The 25,638-nt window shown below is 51.0% G+C and overlaps 1 long non-coding RNA gene across 2 annotated transcripts; it reads left to right on the forward strand.

Moving 5' to 3' along the window:
- The first annotated feature begins 276 nt into the window (after positions 1-276).
- On the forward strand, positions 277-7,971 carry LOC114015978 (uncharacterized). 2 transcript variants are annotated; one of them, XR_008730675.1, is made up of 3 exons: positions 277-402; positions 4,684-4,908; positions 5,827-7,971. It is a non-coding gene; the product is annotated as an uncharacterized LOC114015978 (long non-coding RNA). The 2 variants fall into 2 exon arrangements; XR_003560200.2 differs by lacking the exon at positions 5,827-7,971 and having other exon boundaries at positions 4,684-5,259.
- Positions 7,972-25,638: the final 17,667 nt, after the last annotated feature.

Raw genomic sequence — 25,638 nt, forward strand, 5'->3', positions numbered from 1 at the left:
AAGAGAAAAATCAGAAAGGGAGCTTCCATGCTGTAGGAGGAAATAATCAAGCTGAAGAGTAAGAAAAGGTTACCAAAGTCCAGAAGAGAAAAAAAAAAAAAAGATTGCCAAAAAAAATATATCCCAAAAGCAAGCAAACAAAAACAGAACTGAAGGGCAGCAAGCTACAAAGACACCAAGGACAAGCACCGTCAGTAACAGGATGGTGCTGACACAGCTTGCCATAGCCCAGGAGATAGCAGGAACACCCACCCCAAGAGGAGCACTATAACCAAACCTCACACCACCACCTCACCGCAGTGCTTGCAGCTGGCTTTTCAAGGGTGTCTGTGTGTGGGCGGTTGTTCCTGCAACCGTGCTCCGCACAGGTGGGAACCTAGGGCAGGTGAAGCATGTATACAGGTAAGGGCATCAGCCTGGTAAGAAAATAGGTTTGGGTAAGTTCTGTGGGGGTTGGCCTTGTAAGGTAAAAAGCAAGTGTGTGGTTTTAGTTTTGGGCTTTTTCTGAAACAAAAAGAAAAATATTCTTGTGCTCTGTGAGATGCTGGTGGGTGATTCTTTCAGTAGGGGATGGCACACAGCTTTACCAACAGAGTAAAGTTTCTGCTTATTGCTTTAGGAGCTCCTTCCCTGCAGCTGTTCTGTGAGATGGTTTTGGAAAGGTCCTTCTAGACTGAGAGTAAGGTAACCCTTTGGGGGGGGGGGGGGAAGCACGTGAATTAATAGTGTTGTACTGGTGAGATGAGAGCAGTAAGGAGAACATAGACTTCTATCTAGTCCTAATACACTGAGCTTTCAAGTGGTTCCTAGATTAAGCTTAATCTCTCTGAAATAAGGGTGAGTTGTGCTCTCTGAGTTGGTTCTGTCCCTCAGGCACTGGAGGGTTTTAGAGCTCGCCCTTGCCAGGGTCAAGATCTGCTTCAGGGTACTTGGCCAGAAGGATGTGGAAGGAGGTGGTGTAAAGCTGAGCATGTTTCTGCTGCAGTCAGTTGGTTCCTGCCAGGTGGTGTGAGAACTGAGTGATATTAGGAGAACATCCATTCATTATATTCTACTCTAATATTTTAACTGTTAAAAGAGCAGCCTCAGAAAGACGAAACGTGTGGCTGGATGTCCCATGAAGCCCCAGGGAGGACCTTCTCTTGCAGGGGCTCCGGTGGGCTCTGCCATGCCCTGGGCTCGGTGGCACCGTGTGGTTCCCGTGGCCCAGACTCTAGCAACTCCCCTGTTCCCACCCAGCCCTCCTTCCCTGGTTTTTCTTGCTATTCCCTCCATCCAGAGGATCATTTTTCAGACAGCCCCAGTGCTTTGCCCTGCAGTCAGACTATTTAGTCTGGTTTTGGTGACCCTGTCTGACTGTTCAAGAATAAGCTCTCAGGTTTCTCTTTTCTCTGCAATCACTACACTTTTTTTTTTTTTTAAACAAATACATACCTTTGAGCCTCAGTCTTTCAGAAGGACTTAAGGTGGTCCCATTCTCCTTCCTCTGTGAGGAGAGATACTCAGAATAGCACTGGGATTTGCATTCCTTTGCAATTGTGCTGCGGGAGTGCTGGGTTACCTTCCCCTATTAGTCACTGCAGAGCGGCCATTCAGAGCTAACATTTACCAAAAAAATAAAAATAAAAATCTAAAACTATAGGAATACTCGCGTTCTAATATACAGGCAGGACTTACCTCTGAGCACTAAAGGAAAGACACCACCAGAGTTTTCTTTGGAGAAGTGATGATATAATTTTTGATTTGACTAATATGTGCTGAAAAAGCCCATTGTGCTTTAAATGTTAATTCCAAAAGCTTTTAAAAATTGCCATAAGCTCTTTTCTTTGTGCTGCTCAGCCATTGTCCATAGCCCCTAGCAAGAGTTCACATTGTGCCTCTGCATTGTGAGCTCTGTGCAGAGTCAGCAGAACGGGCTCCTGCTCAGGATGGATGGCTGTGACTGTTCACCAGTTAATTTTGGTTTAATTACTATACGCAAGTCGAAGTAGCTAATCGCTCGTCATAGGCTTTACATTTTAGACATCGTTACTCCAGCTTCTAAAATACAACTGGCTAATGCACAGGATGGCTTTTTTTAAAAAAAGCCCTGGGTTCTAGAAGGGGTTAAAAGCATGAAATACCTTTCTCCATAAATAACAAACAAAGAATATATTTTGAAAATAAAATGTGAGGAACTGATGCCATATCATATAAAATTTCTGGAGCTTCACACTCTGGGTAGTAAAAGTGCTGACTGTGACAAGGCAGGGGAGGCCTTTGCATCGATCGCAAAATAAAAGTTCAGCAGCGCTGGGTGCTGGGCTGGGATAGCTGGATTCATCCCGCTTTATTTGGCCTACTGCAAAACACAATAACCGCTGGATGTAGATTGTTCAGCTGCTGCGTGCTAATGAAGCCTGCATTAATCAGCCACTGTGTATTGATTTTCATGATTTGTCTGTCTGGGCCTCTCAAACGGGTCTGGAGGAACTTGGTGCTTGACCTTCACCACGTTCAATGAGAGGGGGGAGCTGCCTGGCTCCCCGGGCTCTGGGGGAATATCCCCATTTCTGGGGCTTGTCCCAGCTCCAGGAGCTTTCCCAGGGGTCATCCAAACCCCTGTGGCTCTGCTCTCCACCGCCGGCTGGACATTATTTTTATTTCAATGATTCTTGCTGTGGTGGAGGGAGAAGACAGTGACTTCCCAGCTCTGACGAATGAGGCGCTGGGGGTGAGACCCAGCGCAAAGCCGGAGCGGTTTGGCAGGGGACCTTAGTGTGAAAAATACAGCAAATTGATTTTAAAAGGCATTTGGAGGGGTCTGTGCACCCCCTTCCACCGCACCGCCCAGAAGCTTTTCAAGTGGAACAGCCTGCAGCTATTACAATAAACACCTCAGCCGCAACCTGTCTCTCATTTGCATATTAGCAGCCTTAATTTTGATGAAATATGCAAATGTATGCAAAATGAAATTCATCTCATAATGACACAAGGCGATTAAACAATTTTTATGCTTAAATATTCTGTTTAATGAAATCAAACAGACCCATGCGTGTGACAAATTTGCCTCAGCATGGAGAAATTAGTGGATATCAAAAAACTAACACAGAATCCCAAACATGGGACGTACTGCACTGGGCATTGAAATCGCCTCTTCAGCGTGAAAATAATCAGTGTTCCTGATAACCAAATGAACTGGAAATTATATTACAGAGAACGGCTAAAACAAGTTAGTGGCAAGGTACTTTGTTTCCTACTCTCCAAAGAAATCCCATTCTCCGGCCATCTTTTATTTATGTTCCAGATGTTAAATTCAGCAAACACGCTTGCAGGATCTTTTCAGATATTTTTGTGTTTTAAGTAAAAAGATGATCATATAGCTTCGCACAGCTGCAAGCAAAGTGGCTTTGGTGGATCGGGTGCCGCTGGATGAATCCTGTGCCAGCAGCGCTGGTCGGTGTGCTGCGGGACTGTCTCTGCTGGCACGGTGCTGGCGGTGCTGGCGATGCTCCTGCTCCTCGTCCCCATCCCGATGCCAGCCACCGTGAGCTGCTGTTTGCTATAATTATGCACTAGGTCACTAGTGCTGCACGCATTTGTTTTTATTAGATGCAGGAGTCTAGAGCAGAGTGCCTGGACATACATCCCCCTACACCTCAGCATGCTGCTTAAAGCTTGCGCCAGGCTCATTAAATGTTTCCTTTGCCTTTCTCTGCAACCTGATGATCTTGTCCAGCTTCGCCTCCCACATGAACATCCCACCCCGTGTCAGTGGGGGCTGGGGGTGCTGAGCCCTGGCCGGGAGCAGAAGGCTGGCAGGTGGGGAGCTGCTGGGCTGCCCCGGCTGCAGTGGATGTGCCAGGGCAGTGGCCCCTGCACAGACCTGCTTTGGGTCTCCCCGGGTCACCTGTGGCAGAGCACTGGGACAAGACAGAGTATGGGCAAACTCTGCAGGAGTCACGGCATCAAATGGGGAGTTGGAGCTGCTGCTGCTGAGTGTGATGGAGTCGTATTGCTGGCGGCATCTTGCGCTGCTCTGATTGTAAGGAATTGGCCCTGGGATGGTGCCATCTCCCCGTGCCTTGGTAGGGAGGGATGGACTCGTGTGGGTCCCCCCGGAGCCCTCCATCCTCCTGGGCACGGGGACATCTGGCTCCTGTGCAGAGAATTGGAAGGGGGTTTCCTCTTCTTACACAGCTGGAAAGGGTTTCTTTTCATCAGTATGCAATATGCTTGATCTTCTTTTCCTTTTTTTCTGATTTTTCTTTCCTTTTTTCTAAAACAAAACCATCTCCCAGCTGCCAGGACACGGTCCCCTGGCCAGTGCTTGGAGGGCTGGGCGCAGCAGCTCCCTGCCCTGGCACCAGTGGGCTGCAGTGTCCCCAAGGTGGCTCTGCAGGCAGGGCAGGGGGCTCCTGGGTTTGCAAACCTTACAAAGGCCCCAGCTCGGGTATGGGGAAAAAGGGAGAAGTGCACAAGGCCGTTATTTCCCAGCATTTCATTTCAGTATTGCTCTCCATCCGTCAAGATCTTAAAGGTTTTTTCCAACTGAAATTCTATGAATCTATGATTGTCTGTGGATTTCTAAGGCACATAAAAGGTGACAGTGATGTTAGCCATGGGGGAGTAACCTACTTTTTGAGAAGAAGAAACCAGTTAGGAATTATTTCCAGTTTGGTGGCCTGTTTCTCCTTTCCCCAGTGCGGTGCTCTCTTCTGAAACCAGCCCTTCCTCCTGCAGCGATCAGAACCCCCAGCGTGGGAAACACGATCCCGGTGCTCCAGCCTGGACCAGCATGAGTCGTTCTTGTTGCCACGCTGGAAGGAAAGACTGCAGTGACCCTCAGTCATGCTAAGCCTCTTACCATTAATGGTTTGTCCAGATGTCATTGTTTTCCCCTCTCAGTTCAGATATGATAAACCTGCGGTAATTTAATATTAGTCCTATGCATACTTGTGTTTTATTTTCCTGTGGACTGTTTTTACTACAAATAAGTTTTGAAAGGAAATTGCTGATGATGATTTTCCCATGTTCCAATTAACTTTGTCATGCTGAATAATAGGTAAATTCACAACTGGCCTCACTGTTTTCTAGACCCAGAGATGCCGAAGGTCACCTGATGAGTTTGCACTCCAGGATGTATTTCCCAATACTTAGCCCATCTTCTTATTTGTGTTTTTGTTTTGGTTTCAGCACGCAAAATGAAAGTTTCTGCAGCTTCCCTTGGGTGTCTTGTACATCTTTCTGCCAGGAAAAGAGAAAATCTGGAATACTAAATCTGTGCTTGAGTCCAATTCTTTATACCTCCCATTGAACATTGGCAGGGAGGCAGCCTGCACACCACCATTCCCCTCCTCCTGTCCTTGCTCAGAGGAGGTGGAAGACAACACCAAGCCTGGTGGTTGTTCCGTGTCTGGTGGCTCTTGCTTTCCTCTGAGAGCCCTTTACTGCCACAAAGGAGTCCCAGTGATGCGCAGCACCCAGCTTTGCTCCAGTCACTGATAGAAACCAGCATGTTTCCACAGACTGAAAAGATAGCAGGGTTGGAAATTATCTTTTCTTTCATCTGTCATTGCAGACTCATCCTAAATTTTCTGTCTGGAATCTTTTCTTTGCCTCTCCCATCAGAGCAGCATACAGATTTTCCTGTTTCCTCCCTCTCACTCCCTCGTGTCTTGGCCGTTCTGGCTGCACTTTGTCCCAGCCGTGTTTCCCTTGGTTGCATTCTGCACTTTCCTAATTCTTCCAAGTCCCGTGTCCTCTGCTGTTGGTGGTATTTGCAATTTATCCTGGCTGAGTCTCATCTGTAAACTTTATTGATAGTGTGTTTATGCTGTTTTTCAGAGTATTGATGGTGCTCACAAGCAACGCTAGTCCTAGTGCCTGCTGGTGCTGCACTCCCCCCATGCCCCCCATGACACTTGTCCTGCTGCTCCATTTTGGCTCCCGTGGAGCCCGAGTAGGGTGGAAGGAGCATCCCGACTAGCTCCGGCTCCCGAAACACCCAGCGGCCCTGCAGATGAGTGGGACTGGTGCTGCAGGGCAGCTCTGGAGCCCTCACACACCCACTCAAGCCTTCATGCATCTGGAAATACCATTGCTGCCTCCCGATTCACAGCCGTGTTTTTTAACTACTGCTCTCTCCTTCTGGCTTCACACTCCCCTACACAGCATGTCCCTGACTTCCCCTCCTCTCCTTCTGGGCTGTCACAGAGTAATTGATGATTTTAGGGAGTAGTTGACTCAGACTGCCTGGTTTTGCTCTGTAAGTTCATTCCTGCAGCCTGGACCCAGGAGGCTGGTGTCTCACTGTCAGCACGGGACTGGAGCTGGGCACCTCCAGCCAGGCTGGGGTAGCTCTGGCTTTGCTTGGTCCCATGGAAACGCTCTGATGGACTGAGGGCATCCCAGGGAGCGCTCCATGCTGCGCCATGCTGTGCCTTGCCATGCTGTGCCATGCTGTGCCATGCTGTGCCTTGCCATGTTGTGCCTTACCATGCTGTGCCATGCTGTGCCATGCTGTGCCACGCTGCCATGCAGAGCTGTGCTGCACAGAGCAACTCTTCCCAGCCCCTCAGCCGAGTTAACAACTGGGAGCTGCACAAGCATTTTTGGCACCTTCTTTCCCCCAAGGGAGACTACTAGCCAAAGGGGGGTCTCTGGGCGAACCCCTGCCAGCCCCGGTGAGGGGATGGGTTCACTTGGTGCCTGTGCCCCATCCACGCTGCCACGGACAAGGCTCCCTTCCGCTGTGCCAAAAATTACACAGAGCTCAGAGCCAGGAGCTGTAGAGCTCAAACACGGACCCCTGCCAGGCCTCATAGCACAGCCATGATGTAAGAGCAGAAAGTCAGCAAAACCCCCACCACTCCAGCGCAGGAGCATTAACCCTTGCAGCAAGGAAGGTTGTGGGGTTCTGGTTCTTCCCCTGAGGGATTCTGGCTTGTCCCTTGCCTCAAGGCACTGCTCCCCCAGCAGCTCCCAGCACCCACCCTCCTTTGCCGGCACCTCAGGCACTGGTGGGACACCTCCCCACTCCAGGACCACCCCCAGGCTGTGCTGTCCACACTGACGAAACCAGTGGCTGTTTTTCCTTGCCAAGTGCTGGGCTGTGGCAGCTGTGTCAGGTGGGCATCCCTGTCCTCCAGTCCTGGCACTCCTCGGCGGGTGCCACAACTGGTGTCCAAGCCTCATGCTCTGCCTGTCCTCTGATTTAAATCATTCCTAAGGCAACAGGTTACAGGCTAAGAAGTCCTTAAATTATCTAAGAAAGTTTATGAACTTTCACAGCATAAAATGAATGTGACATTTCCTCACCATAATAGATGTTCATCAGAAATGACTTGATCCAAACAACCTTGTGCTACAAAGCCATTGGGCCATGAAAAACCTTTGACAAAACAATCTCCTTTAAACGTGGCTTTGCTGGAATTAGGGCTGATTATGATCAGATGACTTAGTATTTCGACCTTGTTATATTCCCATTATTTTGACAATTCACTGAATATTTGTAATATTTTACTCTGGATGAGTACTTTCACAAAGTGAGGTACGTACAACTGCTGTATTCATTTTTCTGCGTGGATTTAGCTTGATCAAGAAGAGATGATGTGCTGTATGCTGTCCCTGCTGCGCTTTCTAAATAGGCCATATTGGACTAATAAAAAAGGATGCACAAAGATGTTCTTCATCCAGAGACCATCTAGTGAAAATGCACCCTTTTTTTTTAATGGTTAGGACTTGCACTGTGCTGAGCTCAGCTGGTGCTGGGAGCTGTGGCAGCTCTGTTGCAGCACCCAGGAGTTGTGCTTGCAGATGTTTGGGGAGCACAGGGGAGCAATTCTGGCCCTGCCCACATGTGGTTCCGGGGCTGGAGGGTTTTCTTCAGGGACCAGACAAGCAATGCCTAAATAAATAGGCAAAGTGGATGCAATTCCAAGCTCATATCATGTTACAGTAATCAGAGAATAAAACTGTTTTTCTCTGTGACCTTGTTACATCCATTTGCCAAGTCTGTGGAGAAAACTGCATGCCAAAATCAAACTTCCCCTTAGAAAGCATCACTGTTCCTCTCTCTGAAGTCAATTAAAAAGGAGCTTTAGATGGGGAAGGGGATGAGGGAGTGTGATGCACTGCAGGGACTCTCTGAAAAGGTTGGTCGGGTTCGGATGAGTGCTGCAGGGAGCTCCCGTCTCGGGAAGGACCCAGCCGAGCTGGTGCTTCCTGGTGGGAATCTCATGGATGGGTGGGGCCTGATAGTGCTGTTAATTGATTTGCTTTTGATAGTGCGAGCCTGAGTTTATTGTAAAAACTCCCGGCGCAATTGGAGGGCTGCCTGTTATTATCAGTCTAAATAAATATGGGTTAACAACAAATTTGAAACATCTGCTTGGGATGAAACTGTCTCTCTGTTAAGACTTTCCTAGCAAAGCGTCTTGTATGAGCGAGGCGGTGTGGGAGCCCCAGTGCCGAGGAATGCATGCGGGAGGCTGGCGGTCCAGGGCTTCGGCCACCGCTGAGCACATCTGACCGGCTGTGCTGGGCTCTGACCTCCATGGGATCTCCAGTGCTTCCAGGAATGCTGCTGGGTGGTACAGATACCACAGCTGCTGCTCTGGTGCAAAGCCTGATCAGCGCAGGGCTGGGCTGGGAGTCCCACAGCCCCTTCCTTGTACGCAGCGTTCCTGGGAATGGTGCGGTGTCAGCTGCTGGACCCAAGCATTGGCAGAGCATGGGTGTCTGTGTGGCTGGTGATGCTTAGAGCCCTGGGATGCTAAAGCAGAAATTGTTTCTGGAGTGTCTTAGGCTTTAAAGCCATTCCCAGGCTTCTCCTGCACAGAGGCTGCTCATACTAAAGAGCTGAAATCCGAGGGAGAAGCTGCTTGGGAGAGCAGCCGAGCACAGGGGTGCAGCTGCCGAGGATGAGGGTGGCACTGGTGGGTGCTTCGGAGCTCCTGGGGCTCCCCAGCTTGCAGGGGCTGGGGCACTGAGCTCAGCCGCCCTTGGAGATAAGATGAATGTGGGGGGAAGGGAGGGAGGGCTTTCTCACAGGAACCTTGTGGGAAAAGCAAAACCTCATGTCGTGGTTCACTAACTGCCTGTCTAATGATATCCCCGAGGGAGCTGGTCAGGCGTCATAAACCCCAGCAATTTGCCCCGGAAATAGGTGAAGAGATGTAAATGTGCTGAAGAGATGTAAATGTGCCACCTTGCAGGAGCTGGTGGCCCACTGGGCAGCTGGTGCAGCTTTGGGGCAGGTACCCTGCAGTGCCTGGGATGGGGGTCACTGCGGGGGAACCACCTGCCACGAGGGTGCATGGGGATTTGGGGGCTGGGCTGCCTCCAGCCTGTCCTCACTCGTGGAGTGGCTGGGCACCCCACCCACCCACACTGGTGCTGCAACCCCGAGGCCCTGAGCACAGCAGTGCTTGTGGCATGCCCTCGAGACTCTGGAGGGGTGCATGGTGTTGTGCTCCCAGACAAAAACACTTGCAGCGGGCAAGCACACGTCCTTCCACAGTCCCATATGGAGGGTCCCAACTGTGTGCCAGGACAACCAGAGCCCAGTGATGGAGCCTGGAATTTCAGCTCAGAGGAGCACCTACATTCAGAGGCGTATTCGATGCTTGTTGAACATGAGCGAGGCTGGAAATTGTAGTACATGTTAGCATCAGTGCAGTGCTCAGTGGGGCCTCAGGGCTGCTGATGCAACAGTTTTATTTATTTTTGGATGCATGGGATGCTTGGTACTGAATAAATAATAATGCCTGTATCAGTGGAGGCAGCATGGTGCATAGGCTGCAAGCGCACGCTCAAAGCATGCTGTAAATTAAGCGCTAGCGGATGTCGTGGAGACGAGATCTGCCTTAACCTCACGAGCTAGGAATTTGAGAAAGCCACCTTGGCCACCCTTATCCTTCCTCCCTCAGTGTCTGAGACAGGCCAGACCCTGTCAGCTGGTCATCTGCCTGGATCCTCCTAAATCAGTGCTCTGCTCTCGCTTTTTCCTGAACACAATCCTATCTCCTCGCTGTTGGACAGCAGCCAAACGCAATCACTTCTCTGAAAGACTCGCTAAATATGTTCAGCAAAAGAATTTAATTAGCCTCTTTCTCTTCCACATGAAGCTTTTTAAGAAAAAAAGAGGGGAGAAAAGGAAAAGAAGAAAAGCTCCTTGTCTTCCAAGCCTATCTTCTCAGCTCACTGTTGTAGTCTTGCTGCCCTATTCAGGATTTTAGTGTAGCTCCAGCTCAGAAAGCCAAGCCCAGGGGAGCAAACCTGGTCCTGCCTGTGCACCACGCTCTCCCCAAGCACTTCAGGGGAAGAGCCATGCATCCCTCCTCCTGCTGGAGGAGTCGATTTTACTGGGACTTGGAGTTTAAAGGATTGTTTGGTTGGGATTTTTGTTTTTAGTTTGAACTCCTGTGAGAGATGAATCATAGCTACAGAAGTTTGGCTGAGCGTACAACGGGTTTTGCTGAAACACATGAATGCTAGGGAACACAGGGACTGGCACATGTCCCTCGTCAGAAGAGTGCTCCTAACGAATACCGTATATCCCTGCGTAGAGGCTTCCCTGGACTGGCAGCCTTGGCCATCCCGCTCTTCCACCATGCAAAGGGCAAACGGTCTCTTCCGAGGCTGCTGGGGTGGGGGCTGCGGGCAGAGGGAGGGCAGAGAGCTGTGGAGAGAGGGGCTGCAGGTGGTGCGTGCTGCCACTTGTCAAACCGTCCCCTTGTGCTGGGCTGCTGTGGAAGCTTCTGGGGGAGCTGGGGAGGGGACATTTCCCTGGTGCACGGGGTGGGCAGGACAGCTGGGGGGTGGGCTGGCTTCTCGTCCTGGGGAAAGATGCTAGATGGGCCTCTGCAGCACTGACACTGAAACTGGGGGTTGCAGCTGGTGTCTGGACCTGGATAAACCGTGCTTGTTTCAACTGGTTTTGCCAGAAACCTCACCTGAAAATCCTTCCTCTCTGCATCGGCGAGAGCTGACGAGAACACTACACTTGTGGTTATTGCCAGTTATCTTCAGGTGCTGAGTCAGGCCCAGGACCGCCCAGGGCAGGATCTGTGTGGTCTGTGCGGAGCAGACATGTAGGGATGGAGCGCAGGAGCTCTGCCCAGCCCAGGGTTCGGGGCATGGGCACCCTCTGATCCACCGGCTGGGCTGGCTGAGGGGTCTGCTGGCAAGCTAACGAGTTGGGAACCAATTTGTTATGAAATTTATGAAATGTTATGTAACTGCGAGGAACCAAAAGACAGACTCTCTTAAAATGATATCCTTGTTAATAATCTCCTTCATCCATCACTGCTGCTCAAGGATCCTCTCGCCTTTATGCAGAACATAAATTATTGGGGGCGGGGGGAGGGGCTCTATAGGCACTGGGAATTATAAACAGCTGGTTGACCACAAATTACACCTCCTGCATTGTCAGCGAACACACGTGAGAGCAGTGACTGCCCTCTGTGAGCACCCGCGCCGGGGCTGGGGGCTGCACGGTGAGGGAAGCCTCAGGACTTTCAGGAGAGCTGGTCAGGACACTGCGGGGCTGGTACCATCCATCAGCCCCAGAATCTGCCCGTGGCGTGGCTGTTGCGTGCAGCTGCATCTGGTGTGTGGAGCAGCTTTGCAGAAGTTTGGATTTCCACACGCAGCTTGAAGGGCAGCTGAGCTGGGGTCTGTGTGAGGGGTTCCTCTGTCTTCAGAAGCCCTGGAAGCTTAGCCCTGCTCTCCGTGTTTATGACCAGGGCATGATATTTTAGCTCTGGTGATACAGAATCCTTATTTTCATTGTACCTGCTCCATGCCCACACTATTCTGTGCGCCCACGAGGACAAAAATGCCAGGACCCCCAGCACAGCAGACACCCATCCTCCTTCTGCTGAGCATCTCTCAAGTACTGGCTTCAAATCTGACTTAACACTTTGAGAACACCAGAACTTGGATGTCAAACTTCCCTCCCTAAGAGACCTAATTTTTAGAGGGACAGCACTCAGCGTTTTCTGAACCCTCTTTTGGTTTCCTGGGTATTTACCCAGAATCACTCATCACTTCTGCAAACCTTGGCCATCACTTTTATTTCATAGCATCTGTGCAATGCGGCCAAAGCTAATGCTGATGTTGGCTTTCGTGCAAAGCTAAGGGTTAAGGGGAAGGGATCAAACCACAGAATATATAGTGAATGCAGCTTTTCTTGTTCATGCTGCATTGTGATATATTTAAACTTTCATTTAGCATAAATACTGTAGGTCAAACACCAGACAGATTCACCAATTATATTTTCCCCTATTAGATGAAATATGTTTCTAATTTGGCTATAGTTTTGTTTTATTAGACCTGTGGCAGCAAGGGTGACCCTGTTTCAAAATAACCTTTTCAGATCATTTAGCCCTAGTCTTTTGCAAATAGAGTTTGATAAAGCAAAAATGTGCCAGTCTATTTTTTAAGTGAGGGTTATGTGAACCCAATTCCTTCCCTGAGTCAGGCAGGGGCCCCGCCAGAGCTTGGGAGCCCTTAGCAAAGCATTATGTTACAGCCGCCTATCTGTGCAGCCGAGCGAGCGTTACAGACCTGATGTGCATAGCTCAGAACTAAAATATTGTTTATTTTGCACAGCAGATTTGGGCCAAAGGATTTTTGTCTCTTTAAAATGTAATAAAATATAGTATTAGCATTTCCTGGGTTTAAATACTTTCAAGCCTGACGGCCTTTGAACACTGGTTGAAAGGCTGCGCAGTGTGACTCACTGGCCCCAGCTACAGATCTCCCTGTTTTTCTTAAAAGTAAGGAAGAACCCTTGCCTCTGAACGAGAGAGCACGCATCCATCAGGTATCTTTCAGGATCAGCTTTTGCTTTTTGTATGTGGTGAAATACAGATAGATTAGTTATTTTTACTTTATGCAATTCCATTTTTCTCCTGGCTTATCTGATCCGCTTATTTTACCAAGGGCTTTATTTCCTCCAGGCTCTGAAAGAAAGCTCAGAGCTTCTTGGAGCCCGGGGCCCTATTCAGCCTCCGCGCCAGATATCCATCAGCTCTGATGGCTGTGCGCTATCGCTGCCTTATCACGCCTGCTTACAAATCCGTGGAGGAGTTTAACAACGTGGTGGTGTGTGTCTGCAGAAGTTTTCCTCCGCACCTGAGGTCTTCGCCCCAGGTCTGCCCCTCCAGGCAGCCCAGGTGCTGTGGGTGCCTTGGCCCTACAGCCAAGCACAGAATGAGTGCCCGGACCAGAGGGGATTGCTCCTTGAACAGAATTTTCTTAAACGGTCCTCCCTCCTCTTATTGCCTGCAAAAAGTGTGTAATTAACTAACTTCTCCCTTTCCCCGACTACTTCAGTCATATTTCCTGTATTCACCAGCTAAGCTCCTGGCTCATCAGCCACTGGCAAGCGTGCAATCCCAAAAATAAATCCACAGGGAAGGGCTCTCCTGTCCCAGACTGCTGGCCCTCCAGCCATGCTGTCAGCACCTCAGCAGCCCCCGGGCTGTGTGCAGCCTGTCGGTGAGGGGACGGGGACCCTCACAGCCTGTTGCTAAGGGGATGGGGACCCTCACAGCCACAGCCTCGTGGGTGTCACATGGGCTTCTGGCAGTTGTGCTTCCCCTTAGCTTCTCCTGCTGCTCATTGGACTTACTGTGCATGATGATCGCCTGAAAAATAATAGTGAATGGCCATAAATGTGGTACCAGTGCATCCTGCTTCTGTTGGCTTCATTTACATGACCACGTCGCCATGTGTGTGTGTTGATGGACCGAGAGCGAGAGCGTCCCATTGCAGAACAGCAGGAATGGTGTCATTGCCATTGCTGTCATCATCATGAGTCACTGTAATTCAATATAATTGTAACAGTAAAGCTTTTCACTTTGAAATTAAAACCAGTTGGAAAGCAGGATGTATCTTATGCAGAAAATTATTTTTAAAATGATATTTTGAACTGAGAAAGTCATGCTTTAAAGTTTTCTGAGATATGATCTTCTTAGCAAATATTACTTGTTACTAGTTAAATATTTGATAAACACAAAGATAAAGCCCAAATGAAAAGTATCAGCAGTAGCAAAACGAAATCCATGTAAAAATGTACTTGAAAATCAATGTATTCCTGTGAAATGTTCTCATGCCACTGAAACTGCAGTTTCCAATGGAAAAGCTCCACCAGAAAATTTCCTACTAATGCTACTCCAAGCCTGGAACCCCAGAGCTATACTGTTTCAGACACAGTTCAAAGCTGTTTTTGTTAAGTCTTTAAAACCTTTTAAGTCTTTATTGAGGGAAAATCCCTCTCTGCGCTGTCTCTGAATTTAATGCACATCATCTCTCAGGTATGGGAGGACACTCCCCTCCTCGCTATCAGAATAAAATGTGCTGCGGGTTCCCCTCCCCGGGGGGGCATCACCCCATCACCTTGCCAGGCAGCACCGCCCCAGCACCCCGCTTTGCAGAGCGAGGCTACCTCAGCAGCTCACCTCCTGGGTCACCTCTGTTGTGCTTTTCTTTTTTCCCCAGGAATCCTCACTGCCTGCTAAGTGATAGTAACAGGAAATCTTTTTGCTCAGCTTCACTGTTTGAGAGAGGGGTTTGCTCTGCCCTTGGAGCCCAGTGCCTCCAGTCCGAGCACGGCATGTGCTGCAAGGGGGTGGCTGCCCGAGCCCCCCGGCACAGCTGACATGCTGACAGGACCGTACAGTTTCTTGTGTCACTCTGAGAGTTTCCACTTGCTCTGGAGGCTGCTGCCAATGCCGAAGTCCTCTTAGACCTGGGCCAAGCCCTTGCACCACAGAGAGAAGGTGGAACTTGATCTTAAGCAAAACAGAAACCTTGCCAAGAGTTTTGACTGAAAAACCAAAGCTGGAAGGAGTAAAATTTCCAGTATCTCAGCCGGGCTGGACAGCCTGGGGCTGGATGTGGCTGGAGGGGCTGGAGCCCCGAGCCCAGGGCGGGTGGTAGAGCTGGCCACCGCTTGCTCTCCTGCAGCTCTGCCCCAGCACGGGCTGGAGAGGAACAGCTGGAGATTCCCCAGGAAAGGGAAATAAGGGAAACCCTTCAGTGATATGTTGTGTGGTTGTGTGTTGTCATTCTTCTTTTCTTTCCTCTTTTTTTTCCCCTTCACATTTTCACGCAGGTGCTTTGTCCTGTTGCATTAAAGGATGATTGTGGTTGTGCACCAAACTGTGTGCCAACACACAAGTGAGTGGAGAAAGTGAATTTATTTCTAGGTAGAACCCTAACTTGGGAATATTGCCCCTGGGATGTCAAACCCTGGTCCTGCACAACACACACGCTGAAAATTAACTACGGACTTAAATTCTGTCCTGAGAGAAAGGATGTATTTTGGAACTGAGGATGCAGAAAACAATGGCACACAGCATGGGAAAGCAAAGCAGGTGCAGATCACCAGAATGCTCTTCAGCTTTCCAATATTGAAAACAGAAATTTCAGTATCCAAAAGCTGAGAGGGGATCAAATGTTCCCAAACGGTGAAATCTCTAAAGAAGAAAAAGGCACCTGTGTTTTTAAAAGAATCCCATGGTCTCAATGCTGTAAGTTACAGCAGTCATAAGTGTTATTTACAGCCCTGTTAAAGCATATTCTGTTTACAATGTCTGCTAACTGTCCCAGGGACTGACTGAAGCTATCAGAGATTGAAAAAAAACCCCATAATATCTTTTATTCAGAAGAATGGGGAGGAGCAGTCTCAAATTTCCAAGAGCTGTATGTCTGCTGCCTGCTTCAGTCTCTCCAGCAAGTGCAAGTTCTTCAAGTAGCTTTTATATGATTATGTTTCTTATAAAAGTAATACTTCACATATGAGATAGGATATTTATCTTTTGCAGATAACATCCCCGAACATGCTGGTAGCCCTTACCAGATAGGGGTGGATTATGTGGAAATAAAACAATAAAGATTGGACTCCTTCCATTCAGTATTTACCAACACACCGGAGAGAAAACATTTCTACAATTGAGAGATGTATCAGCAGTGTGATACTCTGGTGCCTCTGCCCCATCCTGGGCCATCACCGAGCATCACCCAGCATTAGGGATGGGAATGGCCAGGCAGCAGCACACGTGTGGCTGCAGCACAGGCGTGAGCAGCGTTTTACAGGGACCCCCCCGCCAGCTGTGGCCAGCCCAGACAAAGGTCGTTTCCCTCTTTTGAGAAGCCCAACATGCTCCTCACCAAGCAGTGCTGCTGTGTAGGCTTCTCTGCATCGTTGATGTTAGTGTTGTTAGATATGGATCCTGGTTTAACTTCCAGAAATAATAGGACGTGGCTTTTCCCTAATATTTGGAAACTTGCCCTTGCAACTATAGGGGCTGTGTTTTCCTATCTAGTACCAAGGTCAACTCAGAGATTTTTAGGTATTTAGTTTAATTTAAATTTCGGCATTTCTGAAGTAAATTCTTCCTGTAGTTTCTTGTTTGAGAAACAGGGCTATTTAAAGTAAGATTAATGTAAATAAGAAGGCTGGGTATTTACTTCTAACTTGCTGGTTGTGCATGCTCCAGCAGGGCTGTGTGAGAGCCCCAGCACTGCGCAGAGGCTGGGGCTGGGAGTGGAGCCAGCCTGGTCCATCGCTGGCCCAGACCTTTAACGTGGTGCCCGTGGATAACCCAGCTGTGATGGGCAGGGTGTTCTGCCAGCCTCAGTGGTAAAACCAGAGCACGGTGAGGGGTGATAACACCTGGCACCCCTTCCAGGTGCCAGGATTGGGTTTCCAGACCCAAAGTAGTTAATGTGATGCAGAATCCAGCAACACTCCTCAGGCAAGAAAAGGGACACTAACTGCAGACTTTATTATCCATATGCTGTGTCTGTGACATTTGTTGGTGGACTAGTGCCTGCATTTGCAATGGGCAAGCATGGTTTGTGTGCAGAAACCCACAACATGTTGGTTGTTCTGCCAGCCTGCCACAGCCCCCTGCGTGTGGGGCAGGAGGTGACAGGGAGCACGGCTGGGCTGGCACAGGGCTGGGGCATGGCTCAGGGTGCCCTGGGCTTGGCAGGGCTGTCTCAGCCCCTCAGCTGGCTCTGTTGTACCCCCATGCAGGCATGGTCAGGCCCCCAAACGCACACAGAGAGGTGTAGCCAGCCCAGGCTTCAAACAAATGGCAAGCGCTCTGCCTGCACAGGATGGCTGTCTCCTCCCAGGGACTGGGGTCAGAGCTGGAGCAGGGAAAGGTGGGTCATTTTGTTCTGTTGGAAGGGTCTGGAAAGCATTTGTGTGTCCTTGCTCCCACCCTGGCCGCAGAGCCAGGATGACCTTGCTGGCAGATCCCAGGTCCTCCAGGCTGTGGGTCTGGGGCTCGCCAGAACCTGCTCATCCAGAGGCTTCTGCTGCATGAGGCATAAGCAAAGAGATTCTTCAGCAATGGAAAAGTTATTTTCCTAAATGGACATTAATGTTTTTTCCATTAATTGGAAGAAATTCTGAGGCTATGGAAAACCTTAATGTGATATCACTGTGAAAAACTGCAAAAAATTCACACTGAAAAGGGCTTATGAAATCCAGACTTTTCCCAGCCAAAAGGGACTTTAAAATAAGCCCCTCTTCCTGGCTTCCCAGAGCCTCCAGTGTGTAAGGATGGCAGATAGCAAAGGGCACCTGCCCTTGGTGGAGCAGTGTGATATGGGCCAGGAAGTTGTTTTGGCTGCCAGAGGGAGCAGCCATCTCATCCCATCCCACCCCACCCCATCCCAACCCACCCCACCCCATCCCATCCCACCTCATCCCACCCCTCCTCTGTGCCTGACCCCCCTGAGAGCAAGGAGACACCTATAAACAAGAGCCTGTCGTCAGCTCGACTGGCTCATTACAGGTGCTGTCAGCAGCAGGGCTCTTCTCCCTTGATTTATCACACCAAGTTCCTGGAAGAAAAGGAGGACAGCCAGCCCAGCCCTGAGCAGCACAGCAATCCCTGGAGCCCTTTGGGAAGGAGGGGATGAGCCAGCGCAGTGCAGGGTTGGCACAGAGCAGCAGGATGAGCCTTTGCCCCACAGCAGACAGGGTGGCAGGGGGTTGCTGCTCCTCCCTGGACCCTCTGCAGCTTGGGAGCTAGCAGAGGCATGAGGGGGGGTCCTGGCTGTGGCCATCCCTTCCTGCAGAGAGATGGGGGGCTCCTTTCTCCCTGGGCTTCCAGCAAGGGCCAGAGCTGCAGCAGAGCTCAGGGCTCTCACTCAGCACCACTCCTGCAGCTCCGCTTGACTCAAAAGGTTATTTTTGTTTTTGCTGTTGTTCCTTGGTTACCCACAGGCTTGAAGGGCAAGTGAGACCAGAAAAGTGGTTCTGCAAAAATGCCGTTTGCCCACCTCCGCCCCTGGCCAGTGCTGGGGTCAGGCCGGCATCAGTTCCTGATGCAGGATTTCACTGAACCTTGGCTCCTGAGCTGCACGTTCCATTCCTGTCGCTCCATCCACCCTGCCAGCAGCTAAGCCTGGAGCTGGCGAAGCTGGCAGCAATAGAGCAGGTGGCATTGCACCCACCTACTGCCCGCTGCAACCCTGCTGTGCCCGCTGGCTGGGAGTGGGGCGGAGGAAGCAGCCCCCAGCCCCCTGCCCAGCCCCAGCTGCAGGGGGGCCAGTGCACCGGGATCACCCGGCCGGCATCACTGGAGCGCTCGGTCCCACAGGCATGTGTGTGCCTAGCTTTTGGCGTCAGCGGGCAATGGAACAGACAGCCTGGTTCAGACACATCAATTAGCCATGTGCATAATTGTTTGCAGAATTGGAACCTTAATTTGCTTTTAATTCTTCCCAACTTGCCTAGTCCCCCAGTATCTCCCTGCTCCATCAGACATTCTCTGTTCCAACACAAATACTGATTTTTCTGGAATTGTGTTTTATTTCCTCTAATTTTGATCTCTTCTTGCATTCTTCAGTTTAAGAAGCAGAACCCGTGAAGAGTTTGGCTAACATGAGTATTTGTGGAAAGGTTTCCTTCCTTTTATCCCCTCTTCCATTTTTTTCTCAAAAACAGCTACCTAAAACCAAATAAGATTAAGATAAAAACCTTTAAAATGGGTTACATTAATTTAGTAACTAGATCCTTTGTAATGATGAAAGAAGCACAATATTCTTATGTAATAAGTCCTACTTAATAAATGCATTAATTCTTAAACTATATTGTTTTAATAAACAAGGCTCTAGACATGCCCAAGGGCACTGTTATTCTCAGAAGAGTTTTCCAAGAAGGCTTGTGTTGTTGGATTATTATTCCGTGATTTCCAAGTTCACTGAGTGGAGCTATTTTTTTTATACTCATATTGCAGTAAAAACAACAACTTTCAAATACTTTGTCAAGTAGATTGGGAATCAAAATGGAAACTATTTGTGTAGGATGAGAAGTGCTGAAAGCCTCTCGTTTCATGCAATTAGATTTGGAATCTGGGGCCTGGCTCACATTTTTTAAAACAGTGTTTTCAGAAGGCTCCATTAATAAGGGGTGGAGGTGTAGGAAATTCAGGTCACTGCAGTGCTTCACAGGCTAATCCTGCTCTTGGGGACATGCCTGAGAAGTCATGGCCAAGGCCAAGAGGTGCAAAGGCAGCATCCCAGGGTGCAGGCAGGACCCAGCTGCTGCCCGTGCCCAGGTGGGCACACACGTCTGGCAGAGCCAGGTCCCACTGCGCCTCCCAGCCCATCCCACAGCCGCCTGGCTGGCAGTGACCTCCCTCCCTCTCCTGCTGCAGGAGATGCGCATCAGCTGCAGCGATGGAGGGATCCTAGGCAGCCAAGTCTCGGGTGCTCCACCCCTGGGCTGCCCTGAGGCTGTTTGGTCACTGCAGTAAAGTTTTTGGTGATTCCTCCCTGGGGACCTTTCTGGCTGGATGCTTTGTTTGTCCAGAGCTGCTGCAGCACCGTGTATCCCTTGTGCCGTACATCCTCTCCCAGTGCTTCCGAGCCCTGCTCCCCTGCAGCTCCCTCAGATTCACCCCAAAATGGGCAACCCAGACTCCCATGTGCGTGGGCTGCCAGCAGAGACAATAAGAACTTTAAAAACACCCGCTGAGGGTGGGTTGATTAAAGAAGCACCAACAAAAGTGATAATAATAATAACTTGCATATGCCCCCAAACCCAGCTTCTTGGTGTCACAGCCCCTGCTTGGTGCATCCGCAGCCAGCCAGCGCCTGGGAGCACCCACGGCCTGGGGAGGAGAGGGGCAACCCTCCCAGGAAGAAAACAAGCCCCAGCCTGGGGGAAACAGGTTTAATTCCTGGGTATTTCCCTTGGCGTAGCTGCTGCCGTCACTCAGGGCAGCGGGGGGCTCTCAGCCTGTGCCACACGGACTCACGCCTCAGAAAGCCAGAAAAGGCCTGGAAAATCTGCTTTGCTGCGGCAGCTTTTGCCATCTTGAAAGGAAGAAATATTAATGGTGTGTTCACACCATTTAGTCACTGATAACATGTCGATGTGCAGTTTTGGGGCTCTGTGCTCTCATCTGACCGTGCTGCCTACCATGGGGGGAAAAGCAGCTCCTGCCGAGGCAGCCCGCAGGGAGCTGCTCCCCTCTCTCACCTTTTTGCTGTCACTGGCGTTCTTTCAAAACCGGATGCAAATGAAGGGAAATCTCACCCGTTTGTGCCTCCGTCGAGTATCTTCTGCTTTATTTCCTTGAATTATTAGCTCTCTTTTATTGGGTTTGGCTTGCAGGAGGATGACTATTTCATCCATCAAATCAGAATCTTTTTAACACTAATACTGAATTTATAGAAGTGGTTAAACGAAGTGTTGACAATATGGACAATGTGTTTCTGATTAACGCTGCAATTTAACGTGAAACTGCCAACTGCTGAGAGTTACTAAACAGAGCAGCGTTTTTCCAGACCCAGTGGGCTGGATCTCAGCGTCGCAGCATGAGCAGATGTCAGACACCGCGCACCGCACTTGCAAAGGACTGACTCTGCAGCTGGGGCTACTCCCCAGAAGCTTTGCTCTTCCCTCCTGGCGATCATATCTGTACTTTGTTCTTCCCATTTTATTGTCCTGGTTGGGCACATTTGCTGGTGTAGGTTACTAGCAGTGACACCTTTTCCTGCTGGTCCCCAGGGAAAGGTGGTAGTGGGGAAGGACACCCTTCCCACCTTCCCTTTGGAGTAGTTCTCTCCCATCAGTTGTTCCATGCAGGGCAGTGGGCTGGCAGCATCCCACCCCACGTGGACCTGGCTTTGTGGCCATGGGGCTGCCATGGGGCTGCTGGTGCTGAGCTGCACCCTCCGGGCATGAGCACCCAGTGCAGCATGAGTGTGGGTGGGTGGGAAAGCGGAGATGGGACCGAACAGCTGGTCCCTTTAACTTTGAAGGACAGCAAAGCAGATTAAAATATCCTTTCTTTTTTTTTCTTTCTTTTTTTTTTTCTTAATATGTGACACAAAAAAGGAGGAGTTGTACAAAGGAAATGGTAACGGGAACAAAAGGGAGAGGGAGAGAGGGGAGTGCAAGCGGAGCCAAGCCATCGCCGCAGTACCTAACAGAGGCGGCGTGATCACAGCCAACATAAGAAGTATCACTTCTACCTGAAATCTCCTTTGAGAGCACTCACAGGACCGGGAGCTTTGATTCCCTCTTTTCCTCTCCTCGTTAATCGCCTTCAGTTGCAATACTGAACTTCTGAAATTCAACAGCTACTAAAATATCAAGTATTTAGGGCAGGGAAAACCTTGTGGAGTGGGAGGTTTTGCAAAATGTTTTGGCTTCTCCAAGTTCAGAGCTGCAGTTGGAGTTCAGGAGTTTTCTTCCTCTAGTTTTACATCTGCTGGGTTTGATTTTTGCTCAAGGCGGAGTCAGTTTTGAAAAAAATGACGTGTCTTGCCCATGTGCAGGGCAGGGTTAGAAGGGCCAGGTAACCCTAGGCAGGTTTTGAAGAGCACACTGAATTTCCATGCAGTGCCCAGCCTGCATGCACAGCGTGACCTGCACTAATGTAAATCCCACTGTTTATCCCTCTGCCCATGTTCAGCAAGGGCATTCAGCCAGAGTCACTCTCACCAGTATAAATTTCACCTGCAGCAATGGAGCCGTGGTCACTGTAGCGCTAAATCTCAGCTACCCAGGCTGCTTGGGACTTGCTAAAACCAGGTTCATCCCTGGTAACACCAGTGAGGGGGACGATTTCCAGGCTTGAGCTAAAATAAAATCACTTTTAAACCTTCACTCAAAGCTTGAACTAAAGCCAGGGTGACCCTTGTCTAAGCTCCCTTTTCCTCACCCCGCTCCCACCCCCCAATCTCTTGCAGTCCTCCTCCCCCACCCATCCCCAAAATATTTCAACCCTCTGGCCTTGTTTAAGAGTCAGCTTCAATAGTACCATTGTTAAGGGAAAAAATCTCATTAAATTTGAGGTAAGAGGAAATGAAAAAGTGTAAAATATCCAGATTTATTACCTGTTGTCTTCTGAGCATTTGAAAATCAGGAGCTGGGGGCAAGGGGGTGAGTGGTATCAAAGCGGAGAGCCTGTAAGCCTTCCCATTGCCGCCTGCGCTGCCTTCTGCTTTAAGGGCACTGCTTGCTTGTAGCGCTGTTTTATCAAAAGAGAAAAAAATCGAGTTTTGTGCTTTTTGAGATAAAAAAGTGAATTGATCTTAACACATCAGACTGCTGGTTCTGAGCTCCATTACCCTGTGTACATGCAGGTAGGGATGTTTATTTGCTGAACTCAGAAAATTTTCTCAGCTCAGAGGGAAAGGTTTTCCAGGATAGGTACTGCCTGTTTTTCCCCCCCTGTTTCAAAGGTGAACAGAAAAGCAAACCCAGTAAATTACAGGTCGGCAGCCTGTGGGTCGGAAGCGAGAGAGTGAGACCCGCCGCTCTTGGGCACTGCACCTGAGGTGCTCCCAAGCTGCTTGTTCCCTTTCAGGACAGGGAAAGGATGCCAGGGCTCCAAAAAAAAGCACGTTAGAGAGAAACTATAAACCCTGATAAAACAGCTCTGGTCTCTGAACAACTATAGTGAGCCTTGTGAGAGGATGGAGCACCGCAAGCAGCTGCTGGGGCTGAGTTACTGCCTGTCGGCTGAACCCCGACAGCCACCGGCACAGGGGGTCTGCGTTTGCACCCTGGCTGGGGAAGGAGCATGTTTTACCGGGGTGGTGAAGTGCGGAGATGCCCGATGTGAGACCCACGGGACCTGAGGGCTGCTCGCCAGCACCTCCGGTGTCCGCACGAGCGCTCGCCCACCCGTGAGCGTGCAGCTCCCGCTGGTGCAGACCCCAGGCAGCCCGCACCGGGCGCTCGGCAGGGGCCGCGGAAGGAGCAGCCCCCGGCGAACACCGCCTCGTTGAAAGGACTTTTCCTACCATCACGCGAGCGCTCACACCGGGGGCGGGAGCACCGGGTGCCGGAGGGCAGAACCGTCTGTCCAACGCTTCCCCGCCGGCACGCTGCGGCGCCCCCCGCCCGGAGCCGCTGCCTCGTGCCTGCGCCCCCCGCCGCGGGTGCCGAGCCCCCAGCAGCCAAACCACAGCCACGGGGCTGGGGCAGCACAGCGCCGGTCCGCGTAGCCCCTGCATCCCCCATCGCCAGGGCGCTCCGGTTTGCTCCCGCCCCGCGCTCTGCTAACACGGTTTCTGGTATGTAATTCGTGTGTCGAGACAGCTCTGCCTCTCACCTTCACTGTACTTGCTGGATTGATGTGCTGCTTGCTTTTGTCCTTTAAATGAATTAGTTGTTAGGGAGTAATGAGATAATTTGTCCTCTCTCCACGTGATGCACGGGGGGTGGGGGGGTTGGTGTCACCTGTGATAAACGTGCGTGCCACCCACCAGGCTGGGAGAGGCGGCGAGGGGGCTGAGCGCCGTCTTGTTTTCCAAACAAGTTGCCGTTCCTGGGCTTGTTGTTAGCCTGGTTACCATGGGAAATAATGCCGGCAGCCCGGGGAGCCGCTCCGCCAGTGCCGGCTGCTGCCGCCCGGCCCCGCTCCGCCCGGCCCCGCCCCGCCCCGCCCCGCTCCGCCCGGCCCCGCCCCGCCCGCTCCGCCCGGCCCCGCCCCGCTCCGCCCGGCCCCGCCCCGCTCCGCCCGGCCCCGCCCCGCTCCGCCCGGCCCAGCTCCGAGCCGCTGCCCCGCGCGGACAGACGGACAAAGGCAAAAAACAGACAAAAGACAAAATGCTGTGCGGCGGCGGTGGGCAGCTGCTTTCCTAGGGGAATGGAAACGGTTAACAATTAAAGCCCGTCCTCCCTCTCTGCCTTCCCCCCGCCGCTCCATGGGTCTGGCTGGACCCTGCTCTGCGTTTTCGGTGAGCCCCGCAGCAGTCGGTCACCCCGCCGTGGGCTCCGGCAGTGCCCGCAGCGTAGGGGGCATCCCGGGGCAGGGGGAGGTTCCTGCCGCCCCAGTTCTGGAGGTCCTGGGCCGCGGGGCCAGGAGGGAGAGGAGGAGGGAAAAGCTCACAAGCCAGGACTGGGATGCCAGGGAGCTGTCGACCCCCCGCAATGAGAAGGCATCTGAGTCCCTCACTGATGCCTCCAGGCTCCTTCCCCTGCGAGGTGTGGTGTGCGGCGGTCTGCTCAGAGGATACAGAGCTTACAGAGCATCACAACTGCTGCTTCCTTCACCCTGAGTGCTCAGAAGACTCATATTTACCGTAATTTTGGGTGCTTGTGGCTCTCTGATAGCAAGAATCAATAATTCCTCCTGTGTAAGCATCCCAGCGGAACAGAACTGGGGCCCCACAGAGCTGGATGAGCTTGCCTGGCTCATGGGAATGGCATTAGGACTGACAATTCAGGGCTGAATTGCCCTGTCCTGCACCTTCCAATCTATCAGCACCCGCATTTGGCTTGCGGGGCCTCTGAAACATCACAGACGGCTGCAGGAGATGGTTTGCACTGTTCACGGCCTGAAGCTGAGATGTCAAGCAACGCCTTGCTTAAGACCAAGGCGTGTCAATATGCTGTGAAGGCCCCAAGTGAACACTCAACCTGGTGGGTGCACTGGAGGCAAAGCAACACATTCATCTGTTACCAGTTCACTAAGACTGGTGAATGTAGGGTGACCCAGAGCTGCTAAGAGAAGCTAGTCAGTACGCAGGTCTGGTGGCGTCCCCACCAGTGTTGATAGCTGCTGGAAAACACTGAGCCATATCTCCCTGGTAGCATACATCTTCCTTCATCTGGAAGTGGCAGGCCCGCTGGTGCAGCCCTGCAGCCCTCCAGGCTGGAGTTCGGCTATTTTTTGCTGCCCTTTGGGTCTGGAGCCAGGTGGTGCTCTGGGCATGTGGAGGCAGCTGGCTGCACACCACATCCCCAGGAACTGGCACTCTTTTGTGCAAGGGAGCCCCCAGCCCAGGCTGTGCCCTTGGGCAGCACTGTGTGCCAGCATACAAGGGGTATGTGCCCCTGCTTTACCCATGACAGCATGCAAATATTGTGGTTTAGAGCCTCAAGCAAATCCTCAGCCCACTCCTGCCTTTGTAATTATGTGCCTGTGATCCTTGCTGGCATGGGGACCCTATCCTGGAGTGATGCTCACCCTACCCAGCCGCCTGTTTGCTGTGGGACCCCTCAGGCATGTCCTGGTGTGCAATACCAAGCAGTGCTGGGTACTGGGGCTTGGCAGTGGGCGCGGGGCTGGATGTAGTAGCAGATGCAGGGCCCAGATTCTCATTGTCTCCACAGAGGCAGTTTTAAATCAGGACATTAGTGAGTGGCGGGGCTCTGGG

This window comes from Falco cherrug, chromosome 1, assembly GCF_023634085.1.
Source record: "Falco cherrug isolate bFalChe1 chromosome 1, bFalChe1.pri, whole genome shotgun sequence".
NCBI lineage: Eukaryota > Metazoa > Chordata > Aves > Falconiformes > Falconidae > Falco > Falco cherrug.